The following is a 13,377-nucleotide window of genomic DNA, read 5'->3' as shown; positions in this document are numbered from 1 at the left end:
ATGTGAAAAAAATTTGATATTGGGTTTCACTATGTAAAGCGCTTTGAGTCACTAGAGAAAAAGCGCTATATAAATATAATTCACTTCACTTCACTTTTTACTGTCAACTGTGTTTGTTTTTCTAATGATTTCTGCTGGTGGTGTGCCTCTGGATTTTTTTCAATGCAAAAAATGTGCCTTGGCTCAAAAAAGGTTGAAAAATACTTTTCTAGGCTTGCAGTGAGTACTGTAATCTACATTAGAACACACTCAAGGCTACTATTTTGGGTGAAATAAAAGTGACTCTATGGTCTTATTTCATGTTTAGAGGGAATTACCAATGTTACAAAACATATTTAGAATCTCATTAACAGTTTTTAATGCTCTAACTATCAACATATACAATGTATTAAAGATAATAATAACACTTCTCGGAAATACTTTTACAAGAGTCATGTCAGGAACCAATTAGAGGGATGAGAGACGACCCAGACAGGTGTGTGCAAAGGTGAAATCAATCATCCAAATGTGCAGGTGATGGTGTGGGAGGAGCCTGCAGACATAAAAAAGCCACTCTCCGCCAGAAAGGCAATCAGAGTTCCTGCCCACTGCATTATTGCTCTCAAAGCTGGGCTTCTCAGCTCCGTTTTCTTCCATGATGAGTTGGATGAAGTGTTGTTTGTTCCCCCTGGTGCTGCTGTGCATGTGGCAGCCGCAAGAAGGAGCACACGCCTGCAGATGTTTACCTGTGCATCCACAGGTGGCAGTTTGCCAGTCGGACGTCGGTAAGTTAAAATTCAGAATATGTGTTGGGTTCATCCTTTCAAACATAATTGCATCATTATTTATTGCACTCACTGTAGATATACTCAAATATTGGTCCACCATCTGGATCCTGCACAAGTCTGAGATTGGGTCAAATGGGCAAAACAAATACAAAATACTGGTGTTTAGTCAAACTGGTTGGTTTGTTACCTTTGAATAAATCTAAGTTTTGGATGCAGTCATGTTGACGAAAGAACTGTGCTAAACTATGTAGTGTTGCTAATTGCTATTAACACCCATCCATCCATTTTCTACCGCTTATTCCATTTTGGGGTCACGGGGGGCGCTGGCGCCTATCTCAGCTACAATCGGGCGGAAGGCGGGGTACACCCTGGACAAGTCGCCACCTCATCGCAGGGCCAACACAGACAGACAACATTCACACTCACATTCACACACTAGGGACCATTTAGTGTTAACCTTTGTCATAAACTTTCTCCTAACAATTTTGACTTTCTGCCCAAAAATCTTGCACAGAAACAATTTAAAAGCCTTAACTAGACATGTTCATAGCTAACAAGTTGACTTGTGAACATAGTGAAGTTAATTATATTTATATAGCGCTTTTTCTCTTATGACTCAAAGCGCTTTCCATAGTGAAACCCAATATCTAATTTTTACATTTAAACCAGTGTGGGTGGCACTGGGAGCAGGTGGGTAAAGTGTCTTGCCCAAAGACACAACGGCAGTGACTAGGATGGCGGAAGCGGGGATCGAACGCTCTACCAACCGAGCTACAGCGCCCACATGGCACAGGTGTTGCTAATGACTGTAATGAAGCAGTTTTGTTTTATCCATCCATCTTCTTCCGCTTATCTGAGGTCGGGTCGCAGGGGAAGCAGCCTAAGCAGGGAAGCCCAGACTCTCCTCTCCTCAGCCACTTCGTCCAGCTCTTCCCGGGGGATCTCGGAGCATTCTCAGGCCAGCCGGGAGACATTGTCTTCCCAACGTGTCCTCTGTCTTGCCGTGGCCTCCTACCGGTTGGCTGTGCCCTAAACACCTCCCTAGGGAGGCGTTCGGGTGGCATCCTGACCAGATGCCCGAACCACCTCATCTGGTTCCTCTCGATGTGGAGGGGCAGCGGCTTTACTTTGAGCTTCTTACCCTATCTCTAAGGGAGAGCCCTGCCACCCGGCAGAGGAAATTCATTTCGGCCGCTTGTACCCGTGACCCAAAGCTCATGACCATAGGTGAGGATGAGAACGTAGATCGACCGGTAAATTGAGAGCTTTGCCTACCGGCTCAGCTCCTCCTTCACCATAACTGATCGATACAGCGTCCGCATTACTGAAGACGCCGCACCGATCCGCCTGTCGATCTCACAATCCACTCTTCCCCCACTCGTGAACAAGACTCCCAGGTACTTTAACTCCTCCACTTGGTGCAGGGTCTCCTCCCCAACCCGGAGATGGCAGTCCACCCTTTTCTGGGCGAGAACCATGGACTTGGACTTGTGAAGTCCGATTCTTATATCTATACATCTATCAGAAGGCATTTTTAACCGTTCAATGTAGGCATATTAAGTTTGGTAGAGCATGAAAGCTTTGCCAAAGTGAAGGCCTGATTAATTCTCTTATAGCAAGAGCTGAAAAGTCCATGGTCTCAGAGTTCAGGAGGTTGGTGTGAGTTTAAAGAAAATGTGATGAAGAGGGAGATATTTGAGTTGAAGAGATGTATTTAAAAAAAAAACAAAAAAAAAACTAAGGAATTATTTTTTTTTCTTCAATACAACAAAACCATACACGGTATTACCATAACAATGCAATCCAATTCCAGAACCAAACCTGACCCAGCAACACTCAGAACAGCACCAATAAACGGAGCTATCAAGAGGGCACACAAACACGACACAGAACAATCCAAAAGTAGTGAAACAAAATAGAATATTATCAACAGTAATTTTTCTTTGACTTTTGTACAATAAGGTATGGAAGACAGCGTGGATTTGAGGTTGTGTTTTCAGACCATGATTTTTTTTGCCTTTTACAAGTGATTAGATCAGGGGTCACCAACGCGGTGCCCGCGGGCACCAGGTAGCCCGTAAGGACCAGATAAGTCGCCCGCTGGCCTGTTCTAAAAATAGCTCTATTTTATTCATTTACTAGCAAGCTGGTCTCGCTTTGTTCGACATTTTTAATTCTGAGGGACCAAACTCAAATAAAATTTGAAAATCCAAGAAAATATTTTAAAGACTTGGTCTTCACTTCTTTAAATAAAGTGATTTATTCTTTTACTTTGCTTATAACTTTCAGACAATTTTTGAGAAAAAATACAACCTTAATTATTTCAGGATTTTTAAACTCGTACCTTTTTTACCTTTTTAAATTCCTTCCTCTTTTCCTGACAATTTAAATCAATGTTCAAGTATTTTTTATTTATTTATTGTGAAGAATAATACATTCTTTTTAGATTCTGTTTTTTCTACAAATATTTTTGAGAAATATTTCTTCAAATTTATTATTAAAATTCCCAAAATATTCTGGCAAAATCTGTAGAATCAAATTTAAAAGTGGATTTTAACCTATATCAAACATGTCATCAAAATTCTAAAATTAATCTTAATCAGGAAAAATGACTGTTCCATAAAAAAAATTTTTTTTTTCAAAAAGATTCAAATTAGCAGTTGAATTTTAAAGAGTCGAAATAGAAGAAACCATTTAAAAATTGAATTTGAATTTTTTGTGTGTTTTCTCCTCTTTTTAAACTGTTCAATTAAGTTTTTTTCATCATGTTTCTTTACAAAAAACCTTCTGTAAAAGGAATTTTTTTTTTATAAAAATACAATTTATTTATTAAAGGTAAATTGAGCAAATTGGCAATTTATTTGTGTATCAAACTGGTAGCCTTTTGCATTAATAAATGGGTTGTACTTTTATAGCGCTTTTCTACCTTCAAGGTACTCAAAGCGCTTTGACACTACTTCCACATTTACCCATTCACACACACATTCACGGAGGGAGCTGCCATGCAAGGCGCTAACCAGCACCCATCAGGAGCAAGGGTGAAGTGTCTTGCTCGGGACACAACGGACGTGACGAGGATGGTTCTAGGTGGGATTTGAACCAGTGACCCTCGGGTTGCGCACGGCCACTCTCCCACTGCGCCACGCCGTCCCTCAGTAGCAAAGAAGTAGCTCTTGGTTTTAAAAAGGTTGGTGACCCCTGGATTAGATGTACCAAAACACGCCAATATCTCAGTATTCAGTGATTGTTCTTTAAATGAAATTTGCTATAATAATCTGTCTGTGTTGGGATTTCCTGTCTAAATGATGCAAAACTGCTGCAATAAGAAAAATGAACCTGACATCTGTTAGTATTGGAACCAATACCAGTCAGATCTGCTTTAATCTGAGTCTCCTGCATGCCATTAAACAGATGAGGGCAGGGAGAGAGGCCTGTAGGACTGACTGGCTTTGTCTTTCTAGTCATCAAGGCAAAGGTGGTTGCCATTACGCCTGCGGGTGAATTTGACAAGTATGACATTGAGCTGCAAAGGGTTTGTTAGTTGTTTTTGTTTTTATACATTTCAGTGAAGTTTACGGATGTATGCACATTTTATTTTGTTTGATCTTGCAGGTCATGAAGGGTCCTCAAGGACTATACCCTCTACGCTGCGGCATCCTCTGCAGCATGTAGTGTAACGCTCACCAAAGGTGTAGAATATTTAATCACAGGTAAAAAGACCCATTTCAGTGCTTGCAATTTGTTCCTATGGGTGATAATGGAAATGACACTTTCAGTCCAGTTTAAGGCGGTTTCTCAAAACATTTTCCATTTTCTCTCCACCTCATTGCAGGCCCACTAAAGACCAACGGGGCACTTTACGTGTCAGCCTGCAACTATGTTGTACCCTGGAAAAGCAACCACAAGATCCTGGTACAGCAGTATAAGATGGGCTGTAATTGCAGGGTAAGCACACCTAACTGAAGATCAATAAGAATGTATTTATTTAAATCTTAATCTTTATCCTCCAGGTCACTCGCTGCACCGCTGTCCCGTGTGGAATCGGCGGCCCAAATGAGTGCTTGTGGACAGAGTGGCTGACGGGGAATTCTTTCGATGACTTAAGGAACAAGCAATGTGTTTGCACCAAGGGAAGTGATGGTTCTTGTGCCTGGCACAAGGGCGTCGCCTCACCCAGAAGTGGTTAATGGACGTTAAGCAGCCTAAAAACTCCATGGACTGTATGCAAATTATTAATAAAACAAGTTAAGTCAATGCAATGCTTCTATGATTTAACTGGGGGGAATGAGTACATCCTTGGTTACATCCTTGGACAGCGTGGCGCAGTGGGAGAGTGGCCATGCGCAACCAGAGTGTCCCTGGTTCAATCCTCAACTTAGCACCAACCTCGTCACATCCGTTGTGTCCCGAGCAAGACACTTCACCCTTGCTCCTGATGGGTGCTGGTTAGCGCCTTGCATGGCAGCTCCCTCCATCAGTGTGTGTGTGTGAATGGGTAAATGTGGAAGTAGTGTCAAAGCGCTTTGAGTACCTTGAAGGTAGAAAAGCGCTATAAAAGTACAAACCATTTATCTATTTACAGACTTCATGTCCCACATTCAGAAGTGTAAATGTATGCTCTGAGAGAATGAGATGGCACGTTTATCTTTTTCCAAGTGTTTTCGTCTTCCAGCTCTGTTCCAATTTGTCATGATTTGTATGTCTTTAAATATGAGGTTAAAATCTATTCAGGGTTGAGAAAGGAACCTTTTTTTTGAAGTGATTATAAATTGTATGTGGGCTGCTTTTTTTTTTAATTGTACACCAAATTCACAATTGCTAAAAATAAATGTACTTGAGTAAAACCCCTGCCTTGTTTAATACTTGTGTCTACAGCACTACTCTATCTATGGTGGTATTTGGAGAGCTAACTTGGTATTTAGTGAAAAGTTAGAACCACTATTATTAGCTGTCATTTCTAACATGTGGCTTTTTACTACACTTATGTAATAGTTTTGGATACGATGCCAAAAGCTCGACACACCTATGTTTGGGCAGTTTCACCCATTCCTCTTAGCAGCACCTCTCAAGCTCCATCAGGTTGGATGGAAAGTGGTTTTCATCCAGCATGTCTCTGCACATTGCATTAAAGGCCTACTGAAAGCCACTACTACCCACCACGCAGTCTGATAGTTTATATATCAATGATGAAATATTAACATTGCAACACATGCCAATACGGCCTTTCTGGTTTACTAAATTGCAATTTTAAATTTCACGCGGAAGTATCATGCTAAAACGTCGCGGTATGATGACGCGTGCCCATGACGAAACGCATTGTAGAGGACATTTCTGTCCAGCACTGTTCACAGCTATAAGTCGTCTCTTTTCATCCCATAATTCCACAATATTATAGACATCCGTGTTGCTGAATCTTTTGCAATTTGTTAAATTAATAATGGAGACGTCAAGGAAGAAAGATGTAGGTGGGAGGCGGTGTATTGCGGCCGCCTTTAGCAACACAAACACAGCCGGTGTTTCCTTGTTTACATTCCTGAAAGAGGACGGTGAAGCTTTACTATGGAACAGAGCGGTCAATCGAACATGGTTCCCTGCCACATGTCAACTTGCAGGTTTCGGTGAGAAAATGGTGATAAGTCGGCTCTTACCGTAGACATGAGCGGAGAGCTTGCGTCGTTCCTCCTGCACCTGTCAAAAGGGCAGCTGCGGACTTTCTTGTCTCCTCTAACCAGCCGCCCTCGACTGTGGAGGAGGGGAAAAAAAAATAAATCTCAGCCCGGCCGCCTTCGCTTTGTGGAGAAACGTGACTTTCCTCGGAGACACTGGCGGTCGCCACACCCCTCCGACTTTCAGGTTGTACAGGTACGGCCATATAATCTCACTAAAACACTAGTAACACAATAAGCAGATAAGGGATTTTCCAGAATTATCCTAGTAAATTTGTCTAATATCTGAATCGCTCTGCCGTCTAGTTTAGTTTTTTTTTCTTCTAGTCCCTCACTCTCACTTTCCTCATCCACAAATCTTTCATCCTCGCTCAAATTAATGGGTAAATCGTCGCTTTCTCGGTCCGAATCGCTCTCGCTGCTGGTGGCCATGATTGTAGACAATGTTCAGATGTGAGGAGCTCCACCACCCGTGACGTCACGCGCACATCGTCTGGTAATTCCGGTACAGGCAAGGCTTTTTTATTAGCGAACAAAAGTTGTGAACTTTATCGTCGATGTTCTCTACTAAATATTTTCAGCAAAAATATGGTAATATCGCGAAATGATCAAGTATGACACATAGAATGGACCTGCTATCCCCATTTAAATAATAACATCTCATTTCAGTAGGCCTTTAATTGTTCCCATTATTTTGACCAGTCTCCCAATTCCTGTTTTCTGAATAGCATCCCCACATCATGATGCTGCCACCACCATGCTTCACTGTCGGGATGGTATTGGCCTGGTTTCCTCCAAACATGACACCTGGCATTCATGCCAAAGATAATTTTGTTTCTAATGGTCGGAGTCTTCCAGGTGTGTTTTTGGAATCTTTACTAAGAAATGGCTTTTCTAACATTCAAACCATATTGGTGGTTTGCTGCAGAGATAGTTGTCCTTTTGGAAGGTTCCCCACGGAAGAATGCTGTATTTCTGCCAGAGTGACTATCGGGTTCTTGATCCCCTCCCTGACTATTCTGAGTGTAGCAGAGGACAATTGAAAAGTTGTACTGGGATCGAATCCTGGCAAGAACTGTCAGTAAGTTATGAACATGTATTTTTAGTTTTAATTAGGTAAAATGTATTTTGCAAAAAACATTTATAATAAAGTTAAAGTACCACTAATAGTCACACACACACTGGGTGTGGTGAAATTACCCTCTGCAGTCCCTTTTTCCTTCCCTTGGGATGTGAGGGGAGCAGTGAGCAGCAGCGGTGGTCATGCTCGGGAATAATTTTGGTGATTTTTAACCCCCAATTCCAACCCTTGATGCTGAGTGCCTAGCAGAGAGGTAATGGGTCCCATTTTTACAGTCTTAGGAATGACTCGGCCGGGGTTTGAACTCACAACCTACCGATCTCAGGGCGGACAATCTGACCACAAGGCTATCCAATTATCATTGTTACCCATTTTTTTTTCATAATTAATTTTAATACAAAACATGCATCACATCGCAGTCAAGTTTATTTAAAAAACATCTACCGTATTTTTCAGACTATAAGTCGCAGTTTTTCTCATAGTTTGGCCGGGGGTGCGGCTTATACTCAGGAGCGACTTATGTGTGAAATTATTAACACATTACCGTAAAATATCAAATAATATTATTTAGCTCGTTCACGTAAGAGACTAGACGTATAAGATTTCATCTGATTTAGCGATCAGGAGTGACAGATAGTTTGGTAAACGTATAGCATGTTCTATATGTTATAGTTATTTGAATGACTCTTACCATAATATGTTACGTTAACATACCAGGCACTAGGGCTGCGAATCTTTAGGTGTTCCATGATTCGATTCAAAATCGATTTTTTTTTTTCAATTTAACACGATTCTCGTTTCAAAAACGATTTTTTTTCCCGATTTAAAACGATTCTGTATTCATTCAATACATAGGATTTCAGCAGGATCTACCCCAGTCTGCTGACATGCAAGCAGAGTAGTAGATTTTTGTAAAAAGCTTTTATAATTGTAAAGGACAATGTTTTATCAACTGATTGCAATACTGTTAATATGTTTTAACTATTAAACGAACCAAAAATATGACTTATTTTATCTTTGTGAAAACATTGGACACAGTGTGTTGTCAAGCTTATGAGATGCGATGCAAGTGTAAGCCACTGTGACACTATTGTTCTTTTTTTTATTTTTATAAATGTCTAATGATAATGTCAATGAGGGATTTTTAATCACTGCTATGCAGAAATTATAACTAATATTGATACTGTTGTTGATAATATTAATTTTTGTTCCACTACTTTTGGTTTGTTCTGTGTCGTGTTTGTGTCTTCTCTCAATTGCTCTGTTTATTGCAGTTCTGAGTGTTGCTGGGTCAGGTTTGGTTTTGGAATTGAATTGCATTGTTATGGTATTGCTGTGTATTGTTTTGTTGGATTGATAAAAAAAATATATAAAATAAAAACTTCTTTTTTTTTTTCAATCAATCAATCAATCAATGTTTACTTATATAGCCCTAAATCACTAGTGTCTCAAAGGGCTGCACAAACCACCACGACATCCTCGGTAGGCCCACATAAGGGCAAGGAAAACTCACACCCAGTGGGACATCGGTGACAATAATGACCCAGTGGGACGTCGGTGACAATGATGACTATGAGAACCTTAGAGAGGAGGAAAGCAATGGATGTCGAGCGGATCTAACATGATACTGTGAAAGTTCAATCCACAATGGATACAACACAGTCGCGAGAGTCCAGTCCAAAGAGGATCCAAGACACAGCAGCGAGAGTCCCGTTCACAGCGGAGCCAGCAGGAAACCATCCCAAGCGTAGGCGGACCAGCAGCGCAGAGATGTCCCCAGCCGATACACAGGCAAGCAGTACATGGCCACCGGATCGGACCGGACCCCCTCCACACGGGAGAGTGGGACATAGAAGAAAAAGAAAAGAAACGGCAGATCAACTGGTCTAAAAAGGGAGTCTATTTAAAGGCTAGAGTATACAAATGAGTTTTAAGGTGAGACTTAAATGCCTCTACTGAGGTGGCATCGCAAACTGTTACCGGGAGGGTATTCCAGAGTACTGGAGCCCGAACAGAAAATGCTCTATAGCCCGCAGACTTTTTTTGGGCTTTGGGAATCACTAATAAGCCGGAATCCTTTGAACGCAGATTTCTTGCCGGGACATATGGTACAATACAATCGGCAAGATAAGATGGAGCTAGACCGTGTAGTATTTTATACGTAAGTAGTAAAACCTTAAAGTCACATCTTAAGTGCACAGGAAGCCAGTGCAGGTGAGCCAGGACAGGCGTAATGTGATCAAACTTTCTTGTTCCTGTCAAAAGTCTAGCAGCCGCATTTTGTACCAACTGTAATCTTTTAATGCTAGACATGGGGAGACCCGAAAATAATACGTTACAGTAGTCGAGGCGAGACGTAACAAACGCATGGATAATGATCTCAGCGTCTTTAGTGGACAGAATGGAGCGAATTTTAGCGATGTTACGGAGATGAAAGAAGGCCGTTTTAGTAACGCTTTTAATGTGTGCCTCAAAGGAGAGAGTTGGGTCGAAGATAATACCCAGATTCTTTACCGTGTCGCCTTGTTTAATTGTTTGGTTGTCAAATGTTAGAGTTGTATTATTAAATAGAGTTTGGTGTCTAGCAGGACCGATAATCAGCATTTCCGTTTTTTTGGCGTTGAGTTGCAAAAAGTTAGCGGACATCCATTGTTTAATTTCATTAAGACACGCCTCCAGCTGACTACAATCCGGCGTGCTGGTCAGCTTTAGGGGCATGTAGAGTTGGGTGTCATCAGCATAACAGTGAAAGCTAACACCGTATTTGCGTATGATGTCACCTAGCGGCAGCATGTAGATGCTGAAGAGTGCAGGGCCAAGGACCGAACCCTGGGGAACTCCACACGTTACCTTAACGTAGTCCGACGTCACATTGTTATGGGAGACACACTGCATCCTATCAGTAAGATAAGAGTTAAACCAAGACAGGGCTAAGTCTGACATACCAATTCGTGTTTTGATACGTTCTAATAAAATATTATGATCGACGGTATCGAAAGCAGCGCTAAGATCGAGGAGCAGCAACATAGATGACGCATCAGAATCCATCGTTAGCAATAGATCATTAGTCATTTTTGCGAGGGCTGTCTCCGTCGAGTGATTTGCCCTGAAACCGGATTGAAAGGTTTCACATAGATTGTTAGACGCTAAGTGTTCATTTAACTGCTCCGCAACAATTTTTTCAAGGATTTTTGAAATAAAGGGAAGGTGAGACACCGGTCGGTAATTTACCATGAGGTCAGGATCGAGGTTAGGTCTTTTAAGAAGAGGATGAATAACCGCTTTTTTGAATGCTAGGGGAACAGTGCCCGAGGAGAGTGATAAGTTTATAATATTTAGCACTGATGGACCTAATAATACAAAGAGCTCCTTGATCAGTTTCCCAGGAAGAGGGTCAAGTAAACATGTTGTCTGTTTTATTCCATTTACACGTTGTAACAATTCCTCTAATGTTATTTCCTCAAAACGAGAGAAACTATTTTGGAGGGCAGTATCCGCCGTATATACAATCGTGCCAGTGTTAATAGAACTCCGTTGTAGCTGGGACGCATTGTCTTTAATCTCCTTTCTAATGACTTCAATTTTCTTACTAAAGAATTGCATAAAGTCATCAGCTGAGTGGGTTAAGCTACTGGAAGGAGTCCCTTGTTGGGTTAGCGATGCTACCGAACTAAACAAAAATTTAGGATCGTTTTTATTACGGTGGATGAGATTTGAGTAATATTTAGCTTTAGCTAAGGTAAGCATGCCTTTATAAGTTATTAAACCATCACTCCATGCTTGATGGTGCACCTCAAGTTTAGTCGTGCGCCATTTGCGTTCCAGCTTTCTGCATAATAATTTCTGAGCTCTAGTTTCTTCTGTAAACCACGGGGTGCGCTTTTTTGGAGCCTTTTTTAACTTTAGCGGTGCTATGTTATCAATGGTTTCGCGCAGGGCGTCATTAAAGTTGTTAGTGAGGTTATCAATAGAGCCCACATACTTTGGGAATGGTGCCATTACCGAGGGCAGTAGGTCAGCAAGAGTTGTCGTTGTGGCTGTATTAATGTTGCGGCTGCTATAGCAGTTATTATTATTATTAGTTTGACGAACATGCGTCTGAACCTCGAATTTTATAAGGTAATGATCGGACAATACTTTAGTATACGGGAGTATCGTAACTTTGGAAACGGTGATGCCCCTGACAAGCACTAGGTCTATCGTATTACCGTTGCGATGCGTGGGTTCATTTATTATTTGTGTGAGACCACAGCTATCAATTACAGTCTGGAGCGCTACGCACGGTGGGTCCGATGGGGTATTCATATGGATATTAAAGTCCCCATTATGATTATATTATCGGCGTGTGTCACTAGATCAGCAACGAACTCTGAGAATTCATTAATAAAGTCCGAATAGGGCCCTGGGGGGCGGTAGATAACAGCCAGGTGTAGAGGCAGCGGTGTGACAGACCTCATAGTAAGCACCTCAAACGATTTATATTTATTATTTATGTTAGGACTAAGGTTAAAGTTTTCGTTGTATATTAGTGCGACCCCCCCACCCCTTTTGAGCGGACGGGCAATATGCGCATGTGTAAAGTTAGGAGGACATGCCTCATTTAGCGCAAAAAAGTCGTTTGGTTTAAGCCAGGTTTCGCTGAGACCGATGGATGACGTTAAGATTGTTGTCTCTGATAATATCATTAACTAACAACGTTTTGGGAGACAATGATCTTATGTTTAAAAAACCTATATTATAGGTAGTGGGCTGTTTTAGGGAGTTTTTGATCAAATTATCCGTAGTAGCAATATTAATAATGTTGTGTTTATTATGCCCAGTGCATTTAGTATAGTTACGACCATATCTAGGAATTGATACGACAGGAATTTTCCGATTGTTTGATTGTTGCTTTGATAAACTGCACGCATCATAGTTAGCCACCTCAGTAACGGGGATTTTCCGATTGTTTGTTTGTTGCTTTGATAAACTGCACGCATCATGGTTAGCCACCTCAGTAACGGGGATTTTCCGATTGTTTGTTTGTTGCTTTGATAAACTGCACGCATCATAGTTAGCCACCTCAGTAAAACACATGTCCAACTCTGAAAAACTCAAAGCAGAAAAAACGTGTTCTAATTTAACTGACTCCTTACCCAGACCAGTAGTCTCGCATTTTCCATCTAAATCCGTCTTCAGGATGGAGGGAAGTGGTGTTCTGTGGGGATTAGCCTTCTGCTTTGTTTTTAGCCCCGCTCGGCATCCGCGTTTCCGATCACACCGCTGGCGTCTGCTCCGTAGACGGCCCCCGCTGCTACTAGACTCCCCTGCTTCACGGGCCGCTGGATGTAGCCGCCGATGTATTCCCATGCTAGTTAGCAAGTCTAGCACGCAAGTGTCTATCAGTCCAAAACGGCCCGATATGTCCACATCCAGAAGTGTCTGGCGGTCGTACGTGATCACGGAGTGACCACGATGTGAGCCAGCCATAAAGTTTGTGGAATTGTCCGGTATTCCTGCCAAATGTTCCATCTTTAGCAGGAGCTCCTCGAGAGCGCAGCCCGTCCGGGCGCCGCCATCTTGGAAAATCAATGAGAATTTAAATGAGAATTGATTCTGAATCGCACAACGTGAGAATCACAATTCAAATTCGAATACATTTTTTTCCCACACTCCTACCAGGCACCTTCTCAGTTGGTTATTTATGCCTCATATAACGTACATTTATTCAGCCTGTTGTTCACTATTCTTTATTTATTTTAAATTGCCTTTCAAATGTCTATTTTTGGTGTTGGGTTTTATCAAATAAATTTCCCCCCAAAATACACCTTATACTTCAGTGCGACTTATATATGTTTTTTCCTTCTTTATTATGCATTTTCGG

At 41.5% G+C, this 13,377-nt stretch overlaps 1 pseudogene; it reads left to right on the top strand.

Moving 5' to 3' along the window:
- Positions 1 to 560: 560 nt before the first annotated feature.
- Positions 561 to 5,021, top strand: LOC133541649 (metalloproteinase inhibitor 2-like; annotated as a pseudogene).
- The last annotated feature ends 8,356 nt before the right edge of the window (positions 5,022 to 13,377 follow it).

The sequence above is a fragment of the Nerophis ophidion genome, linkage group LG23 (genome assembly GCF_033978795.1).
Source record: "Nerophis ophidion isolate RoL-2023_Sa linkage group LG23, RoL_Noph_v1.0, whole genome shotgun sequence".
NCBI lineage: Eukaryota > Metazoa > Chordata > Actinopteri > Syngnathiformes > Syngnathidae > Nerophis > Nerophis ophidion.
This window is presented reverse-complemented; position numbering and strand designations above follow the sequence as displayed.